A 22,990-nucleotide genomic window follows, 5' to 3' on the forward strand; every position below is an offset into this window, starting at 1 on the left:
ATTCTGAATGTCGCAGAGGCATGGGAGTTGGTTTATATCATTCATAGTGACAAGAAGCCTTTGGAGTTTCATGATTGGCAGCTGACAAGCCACTCGCTAGCAACCAAATAGAGTACCCTAGCAACTGTTTAGCAAAACGTATATCTCTGCATCAGAACATCATATAGAGATGGGAGTTGGTTTATATCATTCATACTGACAAGAAGCCTTTGCAGTTTCATCATTAGCAGCTGACAAGCATCTCCATAGCAACCAAACAGAGTACCCTAGCAACCATTTTACAAGACCTACATCTCTGCATCAGAATATTGTATAGAGATGGGGGTTGGCTCATTAGTTTCAGTTGGAAAACGGTCTGTAAATATCACCATGGTAACTGTGTATTCACACCCTAGCAACCATTTAGAGCCACCTAGCAACCATATTGCAACATATAGAAGCCATATTTCAGCTCCACAACATCGTAGAGGCATGGTTGTTGGCTCGTATGCAATCATGTACAACACCCTAGCAACCGAGTGGCGAGTTTTGCCACTGCAAGCACCACTTCACATTTTCTTCAGGAAATGTACATTCTAGTTATTAGTGGTGCTTGCTGAAAGCAAGGCATCACTATTGTTATTGCTCATACTTATTATTATTATTATTTTTCTTCTTATTATTCCGGACAAAAGTTTGGCGCGTAACTCGTCCCGCAGCTTTTGTCACAGACACACGAATGAGGCGTCAAATCGTGCGGATCATTCGGGAATGGTGTGCTATGACTTTTATAAGTGATCGGGGGTACGGTGTTCGCCCCAGGGGCGAAAAAGCGGCCAAAAAAGTCCCATTGACTTAACATTGCGACGAACTTTGACCACACGTAGCTCTGAGCAAGGATTTCGCAGAAACGTGTGATTTGCCACATTTGAAGAGGCTGACAGGCTCTGTAAGAACATACCTCACAATGGGGTAAAAGTTGCACCCCTGGGGGGCAGGAGATGCCCAAAGTTGCCCCATTGACTTACTATAGGGAAGGAACATCCCGTGAAACACACATGCTTTTCCTACTATGGTAAATTGCATAGGGACTTTGTATTGAACGTAGCTCTGGATCACAGTGTCATAGAGACAAAGGGGAGGGCTCATTTTACTCAGATGACCAGTCAGTCTCTCTGGATCATTGTGAAGCTATCAAGCCACGCCTTAGCAACCATTTAGAGCCCCTTAGCAACAAGATCCATAGACTTACATTGAAAGAGTTCAAAGAGATATCTCCGGACTGAATTGTCATAGAAACATGGGGGTGGTCTCATTTGACTCGGGGCAGCAAACAGCCAATCATGAATCACCTCAACACTTCCAAGCCCCTCCCTAGCAACCATTGTCGAGCACCTTAGCAACCAAAATCCAAAGAGGGATATCTTCCATTCTGAATGTCACAGAGGCATGGGAGTTGGTTTATAACATTCATATCGACAAGCAGCCTTTGAGTTTCATGATTGAGAGCTGCCAAGACACTCCCTAGCAACCAAACAGAGTACCCTAGCAACCAAAATCCAAAGAGGCATATCTTCCATTCTGAATGTCGCAGAGGCATGGGAGTTGGTTTATATCATTCATAGTGACAAGAAGCCTTTGGAGTTTCATGATTGGCAGCTGACAAGCCACTCGCTAGCAACCAAATAGAGTACCCTAGCAACTGTTTAGCAAAACGTATATCTCTGCATCAGAACATCATATAGAGATGGGAGTTGGTTTATATCATTCATACTGACAAGAAGCCTTTGCAGTTTCATCATTAGCAGCTGACAAGCATCTCCATAGCAACCAAACAGAGTACCCTAGCAACCATTTTACAAGACCTACATCTCTGCATCAGAATATTGTATAGAGATGGGGGTTGGCTCATTAGTTTCAGTTGGAAAACGGTCTGTAAATATCACCATGGTAACTGTGTATTCACACCCTAGCAACCATTTAGAGCCACCTAGCAACCATATTGCAACATATAGAAGCCATATTTCAGCTCCACAACATCGTAGAGGCATGGTTGTTGGCTCGTATGCAATCATGTACAACACCCTAGCAACCGAGTGGCGAGTTTTGCCACTGCAAGCACCACTTCACATTTTCTTCAGGAAATGTACATTCTAGTTATTATTCTTCTTTTTATTATTCCACACAAAGTTTGGCGCGTAACTCGTCCCGCACCGTTTGTCACAGATCCATGAATGAGGTGTCAAATCGACCGGCTCATTAAGGAGAGGTGTGCTATGACTTTTATAAGCGATCGGGGGTGCGGTGTTCGCCCCAGGGGCGAAAAAGCGTCCGAAAAATCCCATAGACTTAACATTGCGACAAACTTTGACGAGTCATAACTCTGAGCGACGATTTCGCAGAAACGTGTGATTTGCCACATTTGAAGAGGCTGACAGGCTCTGTAAGAACATACCTCACAATGGGGTAAAAGTTGCACCCCTGGGGGGCAGGAGATGCCCAAAGTTGCCCCTTTGACTTACTATGGGGAAGGAACGTCCCGTGAAACACACATGCTTTTCCTACTATGGTAAATTGCATAGGGACTTTGTATTGAACGTAGCTCTGGATCACAGTGTCATAGAGACAAGGGGGAGGGCTCATTTTACTCAGACGACCAATCAGTCTCTCAGGATCATTGTGAAGCTATCAAGCCACGCCCTAGCAACCATTTAGAGCCCCTTAGCAACAAGTTCCATAGACCTCCATTGAAAGAGTTCAAAGAGATATCTCCAGACTGAATAGTCATAGAAACATGGGGGTGGTCTCATTTGACTCGGGGAAGCAAACAGCCAATCATGAATCACCTAAACACTTCCAAGCCCCTCCCTAGCAACCATTGTCGAGCACCTTAGCAACCAAAATCCAAAGAGGGATATCTTCCATTCTGAATGTCACAGAGGCATGGGAGTTGGTTTATATCATTTATACTGACAAGAAGCCTTTGGAGTTTCATGATTGGCAGCTGACAAGCCACTCCCTAGCAACCAAACAGAGTACCCTAGCAACCAAAATCCAAAGAGGGTTATCTTCCATTCTGAATGTCGCAGAGGCATGGGAGTTGGTTTATATCATTCATACTGACAAGCAGCCTTTGGAGTTTCATGATTGGCAGCTGACAAGCCACTCCCTAGCAACCAAAGAGAGTACCCTAGCAACCAAAATCCAAAGAGGGATATCTTCCATTCTGAATGTCACAGAGGCATGGGAGTTGGTTTATATCATTCATAGTGACAAGAAGCCTTTGGAATTTCATCATTGGCAGCTGCCAAGTAACTCCATAGCAACCAAAAAGAGTACCCTAGCAACCGTTTAGCAAAACGTATATCTCTGCATCAAAACATAGTATAGAGATGGGACTTGGCTCTTTTGACTAAATCATGGTAAACTATGGTAAATCATCCTAGAATCATAGTAAATCATACTAAACCATGGTAAATCATGGTATACTATAGTAAATCATAGTAAACTATGGTAAATCGTGGTAAATCATGGTAAACTATGGTAAATCATGCTAGAATCATAGTAAATCATACTTGAACATGGTAAATCATGGTATACTATAGTAAATCATGGTAAACTATGGTGAATCATGGTAAACTATGGTAAATCATGGTAAACTATGATAAATCATGGTAAACTATGATAAATCATGCTAAAATCAGTAAATCATACTTGAACATGGTATATCATGGTATACTATAGTAAATCATGGTAAACTATGGTAAATCGTGGTAAATCATGGTAAACTATGGTAAATCATGGTAAACTATGGTAAATCATGCTAGAATCAGTAAATCATACTTCAACATGGTAAATCATGGTATACTATAGTAAATCATGGTAAACTATGGTAAATCATGGTAAACTATGGTAAATCATGGTAAACTATGATAAATCATGCTAGAATCAGTAAATCATACTTGAACATGGTAAATCATGGTATACTATAGTAAATCGTGGTAAATCGTGGTAAACTATGGTAAATCATGGTAAACTATGGTAAATCGTGGTAAATCATGGTAAACTATGGTAAATCATGCTAGAATCAGTAAATCATACTTCAACATGGTAAATCATGGTATACTATAGTAAATCATGGTAAACTATGGTAAATCATGGTAAACTATGGTAAATCATGGTAAACTATGATAAATCATGCTAGAATCAGTAAATCATACTTCAACATGGTAAATCATGGTATACTATAGTAAATCGTGGTAAATCGTGGTAAACTATGGTAAATCATGGTAAACTATGGTAAATCATGCTAGAATCATAGTAAATCATACTTGAACATGGTAAATCATGGTATACTATAGTAAATCATGGTAAATCATGGTAAACTATGGTAAATCATGGTAAACTATGATAAATCATGCTAAAATCAGTAAATCATACTTGAACATGGTATATCATGGTATACTATAGTAAATCATGGTAAACTATCGTAAATCGTGGTAAATCATGGTAAACTATGGTAAATCATGGTAAACTATGGTAAATCATGCTAGAATCAGTAAATCATACTTGAACATGGTAAATCATGGTATACTATAGTAAATCATGGTAAACTATAGTAAATTGTGGTAAATCATGTTAAACTATGGTAAATCATGGTAAACTATGGTAAATCATGCTAGAATCAGTAAATCATACTTGAACATGGTAAATCATGGTATACTATAGTAAATCGTGGTAAATCATGGTAGAATCATAGTAAATCATACTTGAACATGGTAAATCATGGTATACTATAGTAAATCTGGTAAACTATGGTAAATTGTGGTAAATCATGGTAAACTATGGTAAATCATGGTAAACCATGCTAGCAACATGGTAAAACAAGCTAGCATCATGCTAGCTACATGCTAATCATGCTAACATGATGCTAGCATGATGCTAATAATGCTAGCATGATGCTAGCAACATGCTAATAATGCTAGCATGATACTAGCTACATGCTAATCATGCTAGCTTCTTGCTACAAACATGCTAGCAAACGTGCTATTCATGTTAGCATCTTGTTAAAAAATGCTAGCATCATGCTAACAACATGCTAATCATGCTAGCTACATTCACGTTAGCTTTTGCTAAAAACATGCTAGCATGATGCTAGCAACATGCTAATCATATTAGCACCATGATAGCAACATGCTAGCATTATGTTAGTCACATGCTTATAATGCTAGCATGATGATAATTTTGTTAGAATCTTGCTAAAAACTAGCTAAACGCACTTTAGCAACCGAGTGGCGAGTTTTGCCACTGCAAGCACCACTTCACATTTTCTTCAGGAAATGTACATTCTAGTTAGTGGTGCTTGCTGAAAGCAAGGCATCACTATTGTTATTGCTCATACTTATTATTATTATTATTTTTCTTCTTATTATTCCGGACAAAAGTTTGGCGCGTAACTCGTCCCGCAGCTTTTGTCACAGACACACGAATGAGGCGTCAAATCGTGCGGATCATTCGGGAATGGTGTGCTATGACTTTTATAAGTGATCGGGGGTACGGTGTTCGCCCCAGGGGCGAAAAAGCGGCCAAAAAAGTCCCATTGACTTAACATTGCGACGAACTTTGACCACACGTAGCTCTGAGCAAGGATTTCGCAGAAACGTGTGATTTGCCACATTTGAAGAGGCTGACAGGCTCTGTAAGAACATACCTCACAATGGGGTAAAAGTTGCACCCCTGGGGGGCAGGAGATGCCCAAAGTTGCCCCATTGACTTACTATAGGGAAGGAACATCCCGTGAAACACACATGCTTTTCCTACTATGGTAAATTGCATAGGGACTTTGTATTGAACGTAGCTCTGGATCACAGTGTCATAGAGACAAAGGGGAGGGCTCATTTTACTCAGATGACCAGTCAGTCTCTCTGGATCATTGTGAAGCTATCAAGCCACGCCTTAGCAACCATTTAGAGCCCCTTAGCAACAAGATCCATAGACTTACATTGAAAGAGTTCAAAGAGATATCTCCGGACTGAATTGTCATAGAAACATGGGGGTGGTCTCATTTGACTCGGGGCAGCAAACAGCCAATCATGAATCACCTCAACACTTCCAAGCCCCTCCCTAGCAACCATTGTCGAGCACCTTAGCAACCAAAATCCAAAGAGGGATATCTTCCATTCTGAATGTCACAGAGGCATGGGAGTTGGTTTATAACATTCATATCGACAAGCAGCCTTTGAGTTTCATGATTGAGAGCTGCCAAGACACTCCCTAGCAACCAAACAGAGTACCCTAGCAACCAAAATCCAAAGAGGCATATCTTCCATTCTGAATGTCGCAGAGGCATGGGAGTTGGTTTATATCATTCATAGTGACAAGAAGCCTTTGGAGTTTCATGATTGGCAGCTGACAAGCCACTCGCTAGCAACCAAATAGAGTACCCTAGCAACTGTTTAGCAAAACGTATATCTCTGCATCAGAACATCATATAGAGATGGGAGTTGGTTTATATCATTCATACTGACAAGAAGCCTTTGCAGTTTCATCATTAGCAGCTGACAAGCATCTCCATAGCAACCAAACAGAGTACCCTAGCAACCATTTTACAAGACCTACATCTCTGCATCAGAATATTGTATAGAGATGGGGGTTGGCTCATTAGTTTCAGTTGGAAAACGGTCTGTAAATATCACCATGGTAACTGTGTATTCACACCCTAGCAACCATTTAGAGCCACCTAGCAACCATATTGCAACATATAGAAGCCATATTTCAGCTCCACAACATCGTAGAGGCATGGTTGTTGGCTCGTATGCAATCATGTACAACACCCTAGCAACCGAGTGGCGAGTTTTGCCACTGCAAGCACCACTTCACATTTTCTTCAGGAAATGTACATTCTAGTTAGTGGTGCTTGCTGAAAGCAAGGCATCACTATTGTTATTGCTCATACTTATTATTATTATTATTTTTCTTCTTATTATTCCGGACAAAAGTTTGGCGCGTAACTCGTCCCGCAGCTTTTGTCACAGACACACGAATGAGGCGTCAAATCGTGCGGATCATTCGGGAATGGTGTGCTATGACTTTTATAAGTGATCGGGGGTACGGTGTTCGCCCCAGGGGCGAAAAAGCGGCCAAAAAAGTCCCATTGACTTAACATTGCGACGAACTTTGACCACACGTAGCTCTGAGCAAGGATTTCGCAGAAACGTGTGATTTGCCACATTTGAAGAGGCTGACAGGCTCTGTAAGAACATACCTCACAATGGGGTAAAAGTTGCACCCCTGGGGGGCAGGAGATGCCCAAAGTTGCCCCATTGACTTACTATAGGGAAGGAACATCCCGTGAAACACACATGCTTTTCCTACTATGGTAAATTGCATAGGGACTTTGTATTGAACGTAGCTCTGGATCACAGTGTCATAGAGACAAAGGGGAGGGCTCATTTTACTCAGATGACCAGTCAGTCTCTCTGGATCATTGTGAAGCTATCAAGCCACGCCTTAGCAACCATTTAGAGCCCCTTAGCAACAAGATCCATAGACTTACATTGAAAGAGTTCAAAGAGATATCTCCGGACTGAATTGTCATAGAAACATGGGGGTGGTCTCATTTGACTCGGGGCAGCAAACAGCCAATCATGAATCACCTCAACACTTCCAAGCCCCTCCCTAGCAACCATTGTCGAGCACCTTAGCAACCAAAATCCAAAGAGGGATATCTTCCATTCTGAATGTCACAGAGGCATGGGAGTTGGTTTATAACATTCATATCGACAAGCAGCCTTTGAGTTTCATGATTGAGAGCTGCCAAGACACTCCCTAGCAACCAAACAGAGTACCCTAGCAACCAAAATCCAAAGAGGCATATCTTCCATTCTGAATGTCGCAGAGGCATGGGAGTTGGTTTATATCATTCATAGTGACAAGAAGCCTTTGGAGTTTCATGATTGGCAGCTGACAAGCCACTCGCTAGCAACCAAATAGAGTACCCTAGCAACTGTTTAGCAAAACGTATATCTCTGCATCAGAACATCATATAGAGATGGGAGTTGGTTTATATCATTCATACTGACAAGAAGCCTTTGCAGTTTCATCATTAGCAGCTGACAAGCATCTCCATAGCAACCAAACAGAGTACCCTAGCAACCATTTTACAAGACCTACATCTCTGCATCAGAATATTGTATAGAGATGGGGGTTGGCTCATTAGTTTCAGTTGGAAAACGGTCTGTAAATATCACCATGGTAACTGTGTATTCACACCCTAGCAACCATTTAGAGCCACCTAGCAACCATATTGCAACATATAGAAGCCATATTTCAGCTCCACAACATCGTAGAGGCATGGTTGTTGGCTCGTATGCAATCATGTACAACACCCTAGCAACCGAGTGGCGAGTTTTGCCACTGCAAGCACCACTTCACATTTTCTTCAGGAAATGTACATTCTAGTTATTATTATTCTTCTTTTTATTATTCCACACAAAGTTTGGCGCGTAACTCGTCCCGCACCGTTTGTCACAGATCCATGAATGAGGTGTCAAATCGACCGGCTCATTAAGGAGAGGTGTGCTATGACTTTTATAAGCGATCGGGGGTGCGGTGTTCGCCCCAGGGGCGAAAAAGCGTCCGAAAAATCCCATAGACTTAACATTGCGACAAACTTTGACGAGTCATAACTCTGAGCGACGATTTCGCAGAAACGTGTGATTTGCCACATTTGAAGAGGCTGACAGGCTCTGTAAGAACATACCTCACAATGGGGTAAAAGTTGCACCCCTGGGGGGCAGGAGATGCCCAAAGTTGCCCCTTTGACTTACTATGGGGAAGGAACGTCCCGTGAAACACACATGCTTTTCCTACTATGGTAAATTGCATAGGGACTTTGTATTGAACGTAGCTCTGGATCACAGTGTCATAGAGACAAGGGGGAGGGCTCATTTTACTCAGACGACCAATCAGTCTCTCAGGATCATTGTGAAGCTATCAAGCCACGCCCTAGCAACCATTTAGAGCCCCTTAGCAACAAGTTCCATAGACCTCCATTGAAAGAGTTCAAAGAGATATCTCCAGACTGAATAGTCATAGAAACATGGGGGTGGTCTCATTTGACTCGGGGAAGCAAACAGCCAATCATGAATCACCTAAACACTTCCAAGCCCCTCCCTAGCAACCATTGTCGAGCACCTTAGCAACCAAAATCCAAAGAGGGATATCTTCCATTCTGAATGTCACAGAGGCATGGGAGTTGGTTTATATCATTTATACTGACAAGAAGCCTTTGGAGTTTCATGATTGGCAGCTGACAAGCCACTCCCTAGCAACCAAACAGAGTACCCTAGCAACCAAAATCCAAAGAGGGTTATCTTCCATTCTGAATGTCGCAGAGGCATGGGAGTTGGTTTATATCATTCATACTGACAAGCAGCCTTTGGAGTTTCATGATTGGCAGCTGACAAGCCACTCCCTAGCAACCAAAGAGAGTACCCTAGCAACCAAAATCCAAAGAGGGATATCTTCCATTCTGAATGTCACAGAGGCATGGGAGTTGGTTTATATCATTCATAGTGACAAGAAGCCTTTGGAATTTCATCATTGGCAGCTGCCAAGTAACTCCATAGCAACCAAAAAGAGTACCCTAGCAACCGTTTAGCAAAACGTATATCTCTGCATCAAAACATAGTATAGAGATGGGACTTGGCTCTTTTGACTAAATCATGGTAAACTATGGTAAATCATCCTAGAATCATAGTAAATCATACTAAACCATGGTAAATCATGGTATACTATAGTAAATCATAGTAAACTATGGTAAATCGTGGTAAATCATGGTAAACTATGGTAAATCATGCTAGAATCATAGTAAATCATACTTGAACATGGTAAATCATGGTATACTATAGTAAATCATGGTAAACTATGGTGAATCATGGTAAACTATGGTAAATCATGGTAAACTATGATAAATCATGGTAAACTATGATAAATCATGCTAAAATCAGTAAATCATACTTGAACATGGTATATCATGGTATACTATAGTAAATCATGGTAAACTATGGTAAATCGTGGTAAATCATGGTAAACTATGGTAAATCATGGTAAACTATGGTAAATCATGCTAGAATCAGTAAATCATACTTCAACATGGTAAATCATGGTATACTATAGTAAATCATGGTAAACTATGGTAAATCATGGTAAACTATGGTAAATCATGGTAAACTATGATAAATCATGCTAGAATCAGTAAATCATACTTGAACATGGTAAATCATGGTATACTATAGTAAATCGTGGTAAATCGTGGTAAACTATGGTAAATCATGGTAAACTATGGTAAATCGTGGTAAATCATGGTAAACTATGGTAAATCATGCTAGAATCAGTAAATCATACTTCAACATGGTAAATCATGGTATACTATAGTAAATCATGGTAAACTATGGTAAATCATGGTAAACTATGGTAAATCATGGTAAACTATGATAAATCATGCTAGAATCAGTAAATCATACTTCAACATGGTAAATCATGGTATACTATAGTAAATCGTGGTAAATCGTGGTAAACTATGGTAAATCATGGTAAACTATGGTAAATCATGCTAGAATCATAGTAAATCATACTTGAACATGGTAAATCATGGTATACTATAGTAAATCATGGTAAATCATGGTAAACTATGGTAAATCATGGTAAACTATGATAAATCATGCTAAAATCAGTAAATCATACTTGAACATGGTATATCATGGTATACTATAGTAAATCATGGTAAACTATCGTAAATCGTGGTAAATCATGGTAAACTATGGTAAATCATGGTAAACTATGGTAAATCATGCTAGAATCAGTAAATCATACTTGAACATGGTAAATCATGGTATACTATAGTAAATCATGGTAAACTATAGTAAATTGTGGTAAATCATGTTAAACTATGGTAAATCATGGTAAACTATGGTAAATCATGCTAGAATCAGTAAATCATACTTGAACATGGTAAATCATGGTATACTATAGTAAATCGTGGTAAATCATGGTAGAATCATAGTAAATCATACTTGAACATGGTAAATCATGGTATACTATAGTAAATCTGGTAAACTATGGTAAATTGTGGTAAATCATGGTAAACTATGGTAAATCATGGTAAACCATGCTAGCAACATGGTAAAACAAGCTAGCATCATGCTAGCTACATGCTAATCATGCTAACATGATGCTAGCATGATGCTAATAATGCTAGCATGATGCTAGCAACATGCTAATAATGCTAGCATGATACTAGCTACATGCTAATCATGCTAGCTTCTTGCTACAAACATGCTAGCAAACGTGCTATTCATGTTAGCATCTTGTTAAAAAATGCTAGCATCATGCTAACAACATGCTAATCATGCTAGCTACATTCACGTTAGCTTTTGCTAAAAACATGCTAGCATGATGCTAGCAACATGCTAATCATATTAGCACCATGATAGCAACATGCTAGCATTATGTTAGTCACATGCTTATAATGCTAGCATGATGATAATTTTGTTAGAATCTTGCTAAAAACTAGCTAAACGCACTTTAGCAACCGAGTGGCGAGTTTTGCCACTGCAAGCACCACTTCACATTTTCTTCAGGAAATGTACATTCTAGTGTTGTGATTACTATTCACCTAGACAAAACTTCGGCGCGTAACTCGCCCCACACCGTTTGTCACAGACCCCTAAATGAGGTGTCAAATCGACCGGTTTATTGAGGAGAGGTGTGCTATGACTTTTATAAGCGATCGGGTCTACGATGTTCGTCTGGCGGGCGAAAAATTAGCCGAAAAATGTCCCAGAGACTTAACATTGGCACAAAATTTGTAAAATCATATCTTTGGCTCAGAAGGTCATAGAGGCTTGGGGTGGGCTCTTTTGATTCGTCCTATCAAGCAGCCAATAAGTAATGACATAAAAACTTCATAGTCATGCCCTAGCAACCAGTTACAGGCCCCTAGCAACCATTGAACAACATTTACAAGCCATATCTCAGCAACAAAACATTGTAAAAACACAGAGTTGGGCATTTTTTGACCCAGACTCCCATACAGTCTTTAAATATTACCCCATAAATTGTATAAACAAACCTTAGCAACCATTTGGAGTACCCTAGCAACCGTACAAACACATGAATGGGCTATATCTCATCACCAGAACATTGTATAGACATGGGGGTGTGTTTGTTTGTTTCGGTTGGGAAACCAGTCTGTAAATATCATCATGGTAACTGTGTAGCCACACCCTAGCAACCGTTTAGAGCCACCTAGCAACCATATTGCAACATATAGAAGCCATATTTCAGCTCCACAACATCGTACAGACATGGTTGTTGGATCGTATGCAATCATGTACAACACCCTAGCAACCGAGTGGCGAGTTTTGCCACTGCAAGCACCACTTCACATTTTCTTCAGGAAATGTACATTCTAGTGTTGTGATTACTATTCACCTAGACAAAACTTCGGCGCGTAACTCGCCCCACACCGTTTGTCACAGACCCCTAAATGAGGTGTCAAATCGACCGGTTTATTGAGGAGAGGTGTGCTATGACTTTTATAAGCGATCGGGTCTACGATGTTCGTCTGGCGGGCGAAAAATTAGCCGAAAAATGTCCCAGAGACTTAACATTGGCACAAAATTTGTAAAATCATATCTTTGGCTCAGAAGGTCATAGAGGCTTGGGGTGGGCTCTTTTGATTCGTCCTATCAAGCAGCCAATAAGTAATGACATAAAAACTTCATAGTCATGCCCTAGCAACCAGTTACAGGCCCCTAGCAACCATTGAACAACATTTACAAGCCATATCTCAGCAACAAAACATTGTAAAAACACAGAGTTGGGCATTTTTTGACCCAGACTCCCATACAGTCTTTAAATATTACCCCATAAATTGTATAAACAAACCTTAGCAACCATTTGGAGTACCCTAGCAACCGTACAAACACATGAATGGGCTATATCTCATCACCAGAACATTGTATAGACATGGGGGTGTGTTTGTTTGTTTCGGTTGGGAAACCAGTCTGTAAATATCATCATGGTAACTGTGTAGCCACACCCTAGCAACCGTTTAGAGCCACCTAGCAACCATATTGCAACATATAGAAGCCATATTTCAGCTCCACAACATCGTACAGACATGGTTGTTGGATCGTATGCAATCATGTACAACACCCTAGCAACCGAGTGGCGAGTTTTGCCACTGCAAGCACCACTTCACATTTTCTTCAGGAAATGTACATTCTAGTGTTGTGATTACTATTCACCTAGACAAAACTTTGGCGCGTAACTCGCCCCACACCGTTTGTCACAGACCCCTGAATGAGGTGTCAAATCGACCGGTTTATTGAGGAGAGGTGTGCTATGACTTTTATAAGCGATCGGGTGTAGGATGTTCGTCTGGCGGGCGAAAAATTAGCCGAAAAATGTCCCATAGACTTAACATTGGCACAAAATGTGTAAAATCATATCTTTGGCTCAGAAGGTCATAGAGCCTTGGGGTTGGGCTCTTTTGATTCGTCCTATCAAGCAGCCAATAAGTAGTGAAATAACAACTTCATAGCCACGCCCTAGCAACCAGTTACAGGCCCCTAGCAACCATTGAACAACATTTACAAGCCATATCTCAGCAACAAAACATTGTAAAAACACAGATTTGGGCATTTTTTGACCCAGACTTGCAAATACTCTTTATATATTACCCCATAAACTGTATAAACAAACCTTAGCAACCATTTGGAGTACCCTAGCAACCGTACAAACACATGAATGAGCTATATCTCAGCACCAGAACATCGTATAGACATGGGGGTGTGCTTGTTTGTTTCGGTTGGGAAACCAATCTGTAAATATCATCATGGTAACTGTGTAACCACACCTTAGCAACCATTTAAAGCTACCTAGCAACCACATTGCAACATATAGAAGCCATGTTTCAGCTCCACATGGTTGATGGCTTGTATGCAATCATGTACAACACCCTAGCAACCGGGTGGTGAATTTTGCCACTGCAAGCACCACTTCACATTTTCTTCAGGAAATGTACATTCTAGTGTTGTGATTACTATTCACCTAGACAAAACTTCGACGCGTAACTTGCCCCACACCGTTTGTCACAGACCCCTGAATGAGGTGTCAAATTGACCGGTTTATTGAGGACAGGTGTGCTTTGACTTTTATAAGCGATCGGGTGTAAGATGTTCGTCTGGCGGGTGAAAAATTAGCCGAAAAATGTCCCATAGACTTAACATTGGCACAAAATTTGTAAAATCATATCTTTGGCTCAGAAGGTCATAGAGGCTTGGGGTTGGGCTCTTTTGATTCGTCCTATCAAGCAGCCAATAAGGAGTGACATAACAACTTAATAGTCACGCCCTAGCAACCAGTTACAGGCCCCTAGCAACCATTGAACAAAATTTACAAGCCATATCTCAGCAACAAAACATTGTAAAAACACAGAGTTGGGCATTTTTGACACAGACTTGTAAATACTCTTTAAAAATTACCCCATAAACTGTATAAACAAACCTTAGCAACCATTTGGAGTACCCTAGCAACCGTACAAACACATGGATGGGCTATATCTCAGCACCAGAACATCGTATAGACATGGGAGTGTGTTTGTTTGTTTTGGTTGGGACACCAGTCTGTAAATATCCTCATGGTAACTGTGTAACCACACCTTAGCAACCATTTAAAGCTACCTAGCAACCATATTGCAACATATAGAAGCCATATTTCAGCTCCACAACATCGTACAGACATGGTTGATGGCTTGTATGCAATCATGTACAACACCCTAGCAACCGGGTGGTGAATTTTGCCACTGCAAGCACCACTTCACATTTTCTTCAGGAAATGTACATTCTAGTGTTGTGATTACTATTCACCTAGACAAAACTTCGGCGCGTAACTTGCCCCACACCGTTTGTCAAAGACCCCTGAATGAGGTGTCAAATTGACCGGTTTATTGAGGAGAGGTGTGCTATGACTTTTATAAGCGATCAGGTTTATGATGTCCGTCTGGCGGGCGAAAAATTAGCCGAAAAATGTCCCATAGACTTAACATTGGCACAAAATTTGTAAAATCATATCTTTGGCTCAGAAGGTCATAGAGGCTTGGGGTTGGGCTCTTTTGATTCGTCCTATCAAGCAGCCAATAAGTAGTGACATAACAACTTCATAGTCATGCCCTAGCAACCAGTTACAGGCCCCTAGCAACCATTGAACAACATTTACAAGCCATATCTCAGCAACAAAACATTGTAAAAACACAGAGTTGGGCATTTTTTGACCCAGACTCGCAAACACTCTTTAAACATTACCCCATAAACTGTATAAACAAACCTTAGCAACCATTTGGAGTACCCTAGCAACCGTACAAACACATTAAAGGGCAATATCTCATCACCAGAACATTGTATAGACAAGGGGGTGTGTTTGTTTGTTTAGGTTGGGAAACCAGTCTGTAAATATCATCATGGTAACAGTGTAACCACACCTTAGCAACCGTTTAAAGCTACCTAGCAACCATATTGCAACATATAGAAGCCATATTTCAGCTCCACAACAGCGTACAGACATGGTTGTTGGCTCGTATGCGATCATGTACAACACCCTAGCAACCGAGTGCCGAATTTTGCCACTGCAAGCACCACTTCACATTTTCTTCAGGAAATGTACATTCTAGTTATTATTATTATTCTTCTTTTTATTATTCCACACAAAGTTTGGCGCGTAACTCGTCCCGCACCGTTTGTCACAGATCCATGAATGAGGTGTCAAATCGACCGGCTCATTAAGGAGAGGTGTGCTATGACTTTTATAAGCGATCGGGGGTGCGGTGTTCGCCCCAGGGGCGAAAAAGCGTCCGAAAAATCCCATAGACTTAACATTGCGACAAACTTTGACGAGTCATAACTCTGAGCGACGATTTCGCAGAAACGTGTGATTTGCCACATTTGAAGAGGCTGACAGGCTCTGTAAGAACATACCTCTCAATGGGGTAAAAGTTGCACCCCTGGGGGGCAGGAGATGCCCAAAGTTGCCCCTTTGACTTACTATGGGGAAGGAACGTCCCGTGAAACACACATGCTTTTCCTACTATGGTAAATTGCATAGGGACTTTGTATTGAACGTAGCTCTGGATCACAGTGTCATAGAGACAAGGGGGAGGGCTCATTTTACTCAGACGACCAATCAGTCTCTCAGGATCATTGTGAAGCTATCAAGCCACGCCCTAGCAACCATTTAGAGCCCCTTAGCAACAAGTTCCATAGACTTCCATTGAAAGAGTTCAAAGAGATATCTCCAGACTGAATTGTCATAGAAACATGGGGGTGGTCTCATTTGACTCGGGGCAGTAAACAGCCAATCATGAATCACCTAAACACTTCCAAGCCCCTCCCTAGCAACCATTGTCGAGCACCTTAGCAACCAAAATCCAAAGAGGGATATCTTCCATTCTGAATGTCACAGAGGCATGGGAGTTGGTTTATATCATTCATACTGACAAGAAGCCTTTGGAGTTTCATCATTGGCAGCTGCCAAGTAACTCCATAGCAACCAAAGAGAGTATCCTAGCAACCGTTTAGCAAAACGTATATCTCTGCATCAAAACATAGTATAGAGATGGGACTTGGCTCTTTTGACTAAATCATGGTAAACTATGGTAAATCAACCTTGAATCATAGTAAATCATACTAAAACATGGTAAATCATGGTATACTATAGTAAATCATAGTACACTATGGTAAATCGTGGTAAATCATGGTAAACTATGGTAAATCATGCTAGAATCATAGTAAATCATACTTGAACATGGTAAATCATGGTATACTATAGTAAATCATGGTAAACTATGGTAAATCATGGTAAACTATGGTAAATCATGGTAAACTATGATAAATCATGCTAGAATCAGTAAATCATAATTGAACATGGTATATCATGGTATACTATAGTAAATCATGGTATACTATAGTAAATCATGGTAAACTATGGTAAATCGTGGTAAATCGTGGTAAACTATGGTAAATCATGGTAAACTATGGTAAATCATGCTAGAATCAGTAAATCATACTTGAACATGGTAAATCATGGTATACTATAGTAAATCATGGTAAACTATAGTAAATCGTGGTAAATCATGGTAAACTATGGTAAATCATGGTAAACTATGGTAAATCATGCTAGAATCAGTAAATCATACTTGAACATGGTAAATCATGGTAAACTATGGTAAATCGTGGTGAACTATGGTAAATCATGGTAAACTATGGTAAATCATGGTAAACTATGATAAATCATGCTAGAATCATAGTAAATCATACTTGAACATGGTAAATCATGGTATACTATAGTAAATCATGGTAAACTATGGTAAATCATGGTAAATCATGCTAGAATCAGTAAATTATAATTGAACATGGTAAATCGTGGTATACTATAGTAAATCATGGTAAACTATAGTAAATCGTGGTAAATTGTGGTAAACTATGGTAAATCATGCCTGAATCAGTAAATCATACTTGCACATGGTAAATCATGGTATACTATAGTAAATCATGGTAAACTATGGTCATTAGTAGTAAATCGTTGTAAATCATGGTAAACTATGGTAAATCATGCTAGAATCAGTAAATCATACTTGAACATGGTAAATCATGGTATACTATAGTAAATCATGGTAAACTATGGTAAATCATGGTAACTATGATAAATCATGCTAGAATCAGTAAATTATACTAGAACATGGTAAATTGTGGTATACTATAGTAAATCATGGTAAACTATGGTAAATCATGCTAGAATCAGTAAATCATACTAAAACATGGTAAATCATGGTATACTATAGTAAATCATAGTAAACTATGGTAAATCGTGGTAAATCATGGTATACTATAGTAAATCATGGTAAACTATGGTAAATCATGGTAAACTATGATAAATCATGCTAGAACCAGTAAATCATACTGGAACATGGTAAATCATGGTATACTATAGTAAATCATGGTAAAGTATGGTAAATCGTGGTAAATCATGCTAGAATCATAGTAAATCATACTTGAACATGGTAAATCATGGTATACTATAGTAAATCATGGTAAACTATGGTAAATCATGCTAGAATCAGTAAATCATACTAAAACATGGTAAATCATGGTATACTATAGTAAATCATAGTAAACTATGGTAAATCGTGGTAAATCATGGTATACTATAGTAAATCATGGTAAACTATGGTAAATCATGGTAAACTATGATAAATCATGCTAGAACCAGTAAATCATACTGGAACATGGTAAATCATGGTATACTATAGTAAATCGTGGTAAATCATGGTAAACTATGGTAAATCATGCTAGAATCATAGTAAATCATACTTGAACATGGTAAATCATGGTATACTATAGTAAATCATGGTAAACTATGGTAAATCATGGTAACTATGATAAATCATGCTAGAATCAGTAAATTATACTAGAACATGGTAAATTGTGGTATACTATAGTAAATCATGGTAAACTATGGTAAATCATGCTAGAATCAGTAAATCATACTAAAACATGGTAAATCATGGTATACTATAGTAAATCATAGTAAACTATGGTAAATCGTGGTAAATCATGGTATACTATAGTAAATCATGGTAAACTATGGTAAATCATGGTAAACTATGATAAATCATGCTAGAACCAGTAAATCATACTGGAACATGGTAAATCATGGTATACTATAGTAAATCATGGTAAAGTATGGTAAATCGTGGTAAATCATGCTAGAATCATAGTAAATCATACTTGAACATGGTAAATCATGGTATACTATAGTAAATCATGGTAAACTATGATAAATCATGCTAGAATCAGTAAATCATACTAAAACATGGTAAATCATGGTATACTATAGTAAATCATAGTAAACTATGGTAAATCGTGGTAAATCATGGTATACTATAGTAAATCATGGTAAACTATGGTAAATCATGGTAAACTATGATAAATCATGCTAGAACCAGTAAATCATACTGGAACATGGTAAATCATGGTATACTATAGTAAATCGTGGTAAATCATGGTAAACTATGGTAAATCATGCTAGAATCATAGTAAATCATACTTGAACATGGTAAATCATGGTATACTATAGTAAATCATGGTAAACTATGGTAAATCATGGTAAACTATGGTAAATCATGGTAAACTATGATAAATCATGCTAGAATCAGTAAATCATAATTGAACATGGTATATCATGGTATACTATAGTAAATCATGGTATACTATAGTAAATCATGGTAACCTATGGTAAATCGTGGTAAATCGTGGTAAACTATGGTAAATCATGGTAAACTATGGTAAATCATGCTAGAATCAGTAAATCATACTTGAACATGGTAAATCATGGTATACTATAGTAAATCATGGTAAACTATAGTAAATCGTGGTAAATCATGGTAAACTATGGTAAATCATGCTAGAATCATAGTAAATCATACTTGAACATGGTAAATCATGGTATACTATAGTAAATCATGGTAAACTATGGTAAATCATGCTAAAATCAGTAAATCAGACTTGAACATGGTAAATCATGGTATACTATAGTAAATCATGGTAAACTATGCTAAATTGTGGTAAATCATGGTAAACTATAGTAAATCATGGTAAACTATGGTAAATTATGCTAGAATCAGTAAATCATACTTGAACATGGTAAATCATAGTATACTATAGTAAATCATGGTAAACTATGGTAAATGATCCTAGAATCATAGTAAATCATACTAAAACATGGTAAATCATGGTATACTATAGTAAATCATAGTAAACTATGGTAAATCGTGGTAAATCATGGTATACTATAGTAAATCATGGTAAACTATGGTAAATCATGGTAAACTATGATAAATCATGCTAGAATCAGTAAATCATACTGGAACATGGTAAATCATGGTATACTATAGTAAATCATGGTAAAGTATGGTAAATCGTGGTAAATCATGGTAAACTATGGTAAATCATGCTAGAATCAGTAAATCATACTTGAACATGGTAAATCATGGTAAAGTATGGTAAATCGTGGTAAATCATGGTAAACTATGGTAAATCATGCTAGAATCAGTAAATCATACTTGAACATGGTAAATCATGGTATACTATAGTAAATCATGGTAAAGTATGGTAAATCGTGGTAAATCATGGTAAACTATGGTAAATCATGCTAGAATCAGTAAATCATATTTGAACATGGTAAATCATGGTATACTATAGTAAATCATGGTAAACTATGGTAAATCGTGGTAAATAATGGTAAACTATGGTAAATCATGGTAAACTATGGTAAATCATGCTAGAATCAGTAAATCATACTTGAACATGGTAAATCATGGTAAACTATGGTAAATCGTGGTGAACTATGGTAAATCATGGTAAACTATGGTAAATCATGGTAAACTATGATAAATCATGCTAGAATCATAGTAAATCATACTTGAACATGGTAAATCATGGTATACTATAGTAAATCATGGTAAACTATGGTAAATCATGGTAAATCATGCTAGAATCAGTAAATTATAATTGAACATGGTAAATCGTGGTATACTATAGTAAATCATGGTAAACTATAGTAAATCGTGGTAAACTGTGGTAAACTATGGTAAATCATGCCTGAATCAGTAAATCATACTTGCACATGGTAAATCATGGTATACTATAGTAAATCATGGTAAACTATGGTAATTAGTGGTAAATCGTTGTAAATCATGGTAAACTATGGTAAATCATGCTAGAATCAGTAAATCATACTTGAACATGGTAAATCATGGTATACTATAGTAAATCATGGTAAACTATGGTAAATCATGGTAAATCATGGTAACTATGATAAATCATGCTAGAATCAGTAAATTATACTAGAACATGGTAAATTGTGGTATACTATAGTAAATCATGGTAAACTATGGTAAATCATGCTAGAATCAGTAAATCATACTTGAACATGGTAAATCATGGTATACTATAATAAATCATGGTAAACTATGGTAAATCGTGGTAAATCATGGTAAACTATGATAAATCATGCTAGAATCAGTAAATCATACTTGAACATGGTAAATCCTGGTATACTATAGTAAATTATGGTAAACTATGGTAAATCGTGGTAAATCATGGTAAACTATGGTAAATCATGCTTGAATCAGTAAATCATACTTGAACATGGTAAATCCTGGTATACTATAGTAAATTATGGTAAACTATGGTAAATCGTGGTAAATCATGGTAAACTATGGTAAATCATGCTTGAATCAGTAAATCATACTTGAACATGGTAAATCATGGCATACTATAGTAAATCATGGTAAACTATAGTAAATCGTGGTAAATCATGGTAAACTATGGTAAACACCTTAGCAACTGCCTAGCAACCACACTGAATACCCTAGCAACCACTTAGCAACGCCCTAGCAACCACCCAGAATACCTTGGAAACCTCCCAGAACACCATAGCAACCACCTAGTAAAACCCTAGCAACCGTGCCGAATTTTGCCACTGCAAGCACCACTTCACATTTTCTTCAGGAAATGTACATTCTAGTGTTGTGATTACTATTCACCTAGACAAATCTTTGGCGTGTAACTTGCCCCGCACCATTTCTCATAGACCCATGAATGAGGTGTCAAATCGACCGGTTTATTGAGGAGAGGTGTGCTATGACTTTTATAAGTGATCGGGGGTACGATGTTCGTCTGGCGGGCGACAAATAAACCGAAAAATGTCCCATAGACTTAAAATAGGCACAAAATTTGCAAAATCATATCTTTGGCTCAGAAGGTCATAGAGCCTTGGGGTTGGGCTCTTTTGATTCATCCTATCAAGCAGCCAATAAGTAGTGACATAACAACTTCATGGCCACGCCCTAGAAACCAGTTACAGGCCCCTAGCAACCACTGAACAACATTTACAAGCCATATCTCAGCAACAAAACATTGTAAAAACACAGAGTTGGCCATTTTTTGACCCAGACCTGCAAATACTCTTTAAATATTACCCCATAAACTATATAAACAAACCTTAGCAACCATTTGGAGTACCCTAGCAACCGTACAAACACATGAATGAGCTATATCTCAGCACCAGAACATCGTATAGACATGGGGGTGTGCTTGTTTGTTTCGGTTGGGAAACCAGTCTGTAAATATCATCATGGTAACTGTGTAACCACCCCTTAGCAACCGTTTAGAGCCACATAGCAACCATATTTCAGCATATAGAAGCCATATTTCAGCTCCACAACATCGTACAGACATGGTTGTTGGCTCGTATGCAATCATGTACAACATCCTAGCAACCGAGTGGCGAATTTTGCCACTGCAAGCACCACTTCACATTTTCTTCAGGAAATGTACATTCTAGTTAGTGGTGCTTGCTGAAAGCAAGGCATCACTATTGTTATTGCTCATACTTATTATTATTATTATTCTTCTTTTTATTATTCCACACAAAGTTTGGCGCGTAACTCGTCCCGCACCGTTTGTCACAGATCCATGAATGAGGTGTCAAATCGACCGGCTCATTAAGGAGAGGTGTGCTATGACTTTTATAAGCGATCGGGGGTGCGGTGTTCGCCCCAGGGGCGAAAAAGCGTCCGAAAAATCCCATAGACTTAACATTGCGACAAACTTTGACGAGTCATAACTCTGAGCGACGATTTCGCAGAAACGTGTGATTTGCCACATTTGAAGAGGCTGACAGGCTCTGTAAGAACATACCTCACAATGGGGTAAAAGTTGCACCCCTGGGGGGCAGGAGATGCCCAAAGTTGCCCCTTTGACTTACTATGGGGAAGGAACGTCCCGTGAAACACACATGCTTTTCCTACTATGGTAAATTGCATAGGGACTTTGTATTGAACGTAGCTCTGGATCACAGTGTCATAGAGACAAGGGGGAGGGCTCAT

The sequence above is a fragment of the Rutilus rutilus genome (genome assembly GCF_951802725.1).
Source record: "Rutilus rutilus genome assembly, chromosome: 3".
NCBI classification, from domain to species: domain Eukaryota; kingdom Metazoa; phylum Chordata; class Actinopteri; order Cypriniformes; family Leuciscidae; genus Rutilus; species Rutilus rutilus.